The sequence below is a fragment of the Oratosquilla oratoria genome, chromosome 16 (genome assembly GCF_046742065.1).
Source record: "Oratosquilla oratoria isolate Oo_2021 chromosome 16, ASM4674206v1, whole genome shotgun sequence".
NCBI classification, from domain to species: Eukaryota; Metazoa; Arthropoda; class Malacostraca; order Stomatopoda; family Squillidae; genus Oratosquilla; species Oratosquilla oratoria.
The window spans coordinates 64,882,735-64,887,734 of NC_134792.1; positions in this window are offsets into that span (position 1 = coordinate 64,882,735).

The window sequence follows — 5,000 nt, forward strand, 5'->3', positions numbered from 1 at the left end:
ATCTGTCCTATCTCGATTTCCAATGAATTTCGTTCATTTTTATGGACGAAGAGTATCTGAAAACGTGATTTGCAGTTTGGTGATATTTTGCGTATTCATATTAATTACAACTTCCACTTTACTTTGGCAATTACGGGAGCCTACGTGGGTACAAAAGGAAAACGAAAATTGGATGAAAATAGAAGAGTTAGAGACAAAAGTCTAACAACTCGAACGAAACACTTTGAAGCGTATAACACAACTGTTGATGTCTGTCAGTGTATATTTAATTGAAAGTACACCATTATCAATTTAGCTCTGATCCACCTAATCTTTGTGTATTATGTCTTTCTTTATTCGGAAAAGCTTTGAGTAATGAAAACCTAAATAAAATATCCACGTGAAAATGTAAAGTGGCACTTACTCTAAAAGGTTTTAATTTGCGCTGCATTTGGTTTAAATTTTCGTGGATCTGAGGATAAGCTCGGTCCACCGGATTCCACTTTGGGCTTCCTTGTATCTGTGACCGACTGCCACCTAACCTGCCCTGCCTCCTTGCCGATCTGGCTGCTGTACTGCCTATTACAAAGGATTACAAAGGCGGAGCATGCCGACAGGAGACCTTTTGATCCATATCTAGGTCGGATGCGAAAAAAAAATCATATTAATAATAAAACAATAAATAAAAAATATAATAATGTAAATAACAAATAAAATACATAAATAAATGCATAGGTATAGTTAAATAATAAACAAACAGGTAAATAGTAAATAATAATAAATTGACATATAACTAATAATAAATGAAAATCAGACAGACAAATGATAAGACAAAAACAAATAATATAAGATAAATTATAATCATTACAAGATAAATTGAATTGCCTGCCTGCCTGCCTGCCTGCCTGCCTGCCTGCCTGCCTGCCTGGTTTCTGCCTTCAATCTGCTTGCTTGCCTGCCTGATCAACTCGTGTATATGTTTACATGTTTTTGGCTGCAATGTGGATGTAAACGAAGGAGAGAGAGAGAGAGAGAGAGAGAGGGAGTAAGAAGGGGGTCGACTCGTATATGCACACTTGCCCATAAAGACGTGAACTCCCAACCCAGCTGCTGAGATGCAGCTAATGCTGATTGGATGTGATATTTTTTCCTGTTGATATGTATACGAATGTATACATTGTAAGTGTGTGTATATTTGTGTGTGCTTCTGCACGCGCGTGTGTCTTTGTGTCAGCACACCAAGGATCAAAGGAAGGTGTAATTAGCAATATGTTTGTGGGGCAACGCGCGGACACGGCGAGGAAATACACGTCAGAAACTGAGGTCCGCCCACGTACCTCATAGATTTTATTCTGGTTAAAGACAGGCGATATATTATACAGCTGAAGGCCATAGCCTCGGGGCTCGGTGGGGGGTCTGGGCCCATGTTGATGTCGTTCAGCCCAGGGTGCGTTCGAGCTCTGAATAGAAATCATTGTTCTGTGTCTTTTGATGAGTCGAAGAAAGCGCGTCGCTGTATTGAACTGGTTGATAACCTGATGAAGGCCGATAGGATTCTCGCAATGATTTCACGAGGAAAATTAATTACTGCGTGCGGAGGAGGTCAAACTCGATGAAGTGAATTTAGTAATAACAATGAGAGGGAACAAAGGGAAATGATGATATTGTTGTCGAAGGAACATAATTATATGGGTTTATGGTTAGTGATCCTTTGTATTGTACCCGAAGGTATTCGCACACACACACACACACACACACACACACACACACACACACACACACACACACACACACACACACACACACACACACACACACAAGCACACACGCACGTACTGCACGCACACGCTCTCTCTCTCTCTCTCTCTCTCTCTCTCTCTCTCTCTCTCTCTCTCTCTCTCTCTCTCTCTCTCTTTCTCTTCTCTCTTCTCTCTTTCTCTCCTGTCTTTCATCCCTCCTCTATTCTCATCTCTCCTCTACTCTCATATCTACTCTTTCCTCCCTCTCTTCCCTCTCTCTCTCTCCCCTCTCTCTCTCTCCCCTCTGTCCCCCCTTTTCTCTCTCTCTCTCTCTTTTTCTCTCTCTCTCTCTCTCTCTCTCTCTCTCTCCTCTCTCTCTCTCTCTCTCTCTCTCTCTCTCTCCTTTTCTCTCTTTCTCTCTCTCAAAAAGAAAAGATAGAAAATTGAAACAGTGTCACTTCACAAAGAGAGAGTGCGTTTGAAAAAAGACGCGGAACGCCAGGAGCTGTGTATATTGTGGGACAATCTATTAATTGTGAGGCAGAAAGCACCACAATGGAAAATGTATTGTTTTATAACGTGATGTAACGAGGTAGCAGACTCTGTCCTGGTTTGGTTAATATTTGGGGTAAGAATGTTTTTTCGTTGTCGTGATGCTCCTAACTACATTTTCTATGCAAAATTGGGAGAACAGCAGCAGTAAGCCCGCCATGTCAAAGATGAATAAATATATATGTATATATATATATATATATATATATATATATGTATATATATATATATATATGTATATATATATATATATATATATATATGTATATATATATATATATATATGCTTATATATATATATATGTATATATATATATATATGTATATATGTATATATGTGAGTGTGTGTGTGTGTGTGTGTGTGTGTGTGTGTGTGTGTGTGTGTGTGTGTGTGTGTGTGTGATAGAGATGAATTAAATCACATTACACTGGCTAAAATTCAATATCTAAAGTACAACCTAAGAACACACTGATTAGTTACCATTGCCTTTTGCATAACGAGAGTTTTCCCTGCTCCCCTCCCTCCCTCCGCTGAATAAAATACTCCGGCATTAGACAGAAACAAATATCCAAAGTGCGTCACGTGATTATAGACGGTTTACTACGGGAACCTACGCCCACCTACGCCCACCCACCGCCCACTCAGGACACAATCACACCCACGCCTGAACGATGGAATTAGTTTAAGGCGGCTCGGGCTGGGTCTTCTGTTGTGGCTCATTACTCCATTGGATTGGTTCACGTGTTTATTCCGCGGATTGTTCGCATTGCTTGCGTCCCCCCTTGACTTCCCCCCAAGTGGGGGACGGGGAGGGGATGGGGGGGGTTATTGCACCTACCAAGTCTGCAGAGACCGACCGACCGTCCGACCGACCGTCCGAACGAAACGACCGAGAGAGGACCGTTCCAGATATACCAGTGAAGTGGTTTAGGCGGGCGCTGGAAACTTAAGCATCACGGTTTCTCTTGTTCTACCATCTCCCCCACCTCTTTCCCTCTCTGTCTCTCTCTATCTCTCTCTGTTTATCTCTCTCTATTTCTATCTATCTATCTATCTATCTATCTATATATGTCCTCCTCTCTCTCTCTCTCTCTCTCTCTCTCTCTCTCTCTCTCTCTCTCTCTCTCTCTCTCTCTCTCTCTCTCTCTCTCTCCCTTCCTCTCCCTCTCTATTATCCCATTAGACTTGGTTAATTTTCCTGATCTGAATAAAATCACATGTCGACAGTGGGGAGGAGGGATCACGTCGTGGCGTCATCACACGTAACGTCAATACTCTTGGCGTCATAATTCATAACGTTATTCCTTATGACGCCACGGCGTCAGACGACCATTGGGGAATGGAAAATGGAGAGCAGGTGGTGAGCGGTTGTTTGCTACGCATTTAGGCGTAATGTATTGGGAAGTAAATGCTCCACTGAGCACAAGGGAAGGGGTCGGTCGTCCTTGGGTCGAGGGGAACGTTGGAGGACCAGGTGAGACGGCCTAATGACTTCGCTCCTGTGTACAGCCTCATCACAAAGTATCGTGACCCTTTGGGTCGCTTATCGAGGGGTCACGTCCTCTTTATTTTCTTCATCTTCGACTTCCTCCTTGTCCTCCTGTTCTTCGTCTTCCTTTTCGGTCTCTTTTTCCTCTCCATTGTCGTCCCCTCCCTGCCTCTTCCTCCTCCTCCTCCTCCTCATCATCCTCCTCCTCCTCCTCATCATCATCATCATCATCATCATCATCATCATCATCATCATCATCATCATCATCATCATCATCATCATCATCATCATCATCATCATCATCATCATCATCATCATCATCATCATCATCATCATCATCATCATCATCGTCATCGTCATCGTCATCGTCATCGTCATCGTCATCATCATCACCATCATCATCATAGTCATCATCACCATCGCCATCACCATCACCACCGTCATCATCACCGTCACCGCTATCATCGTCAGCATCACCATCATCATCATCGCCATCGCCATCACCACCGTCATCACCATCATCATCATCATCATCATCATCATCATCATCATCATCATCACCCTCATCATCATAATCAGCATGATCAGCATCACCATCACCATCATCACCATCATCACCATCATCACCATCATCACCATCATCATCATCATCATCATCATCATCATCTTTATCATTATCATCATCTTTGTCCTCTTCCTCTTCCACTTGCCCTACATTTCCACTCCTACTCTTCTCTCCAAGGCAACATCAACACCGGAGAGTAAATTTGGATTGGGCAAATACCAGGAACCAATCCCCCACCCCCCAGTCTTCTAGGGGTTACTTACCCGTCACACTTGACCCCCTCCCCCCTCCCCCCCTTTCACACAATGAACATCATAGATCTGTTAATGTCTAATAATAGACTATTAATCTATTCAGCTGAGATGCAGCAAAATGCAAGACTAGTTAAGATTAAGTAATAGTATTAATAATAATACAGGTAAAAAGTAAAAAATATAAACAAGTAGATAATGAATGAATATATAAATAAATAAATAATAAATCGATGAATTAATGGAATGAAAAATATGTCACCGCGTGAGAGTATTTAACGATAGCTCTGGCAAAACAATGTCGGACATCAAGGCATGGCCTGAGTTGTGGGATTTTGATAAGACACTTTTATGTATTACTTTTCTGTATTTCTTTTCCATTTTCATCCTCATTTATTTCTTCTTTTACTTGATATTTCTCTAC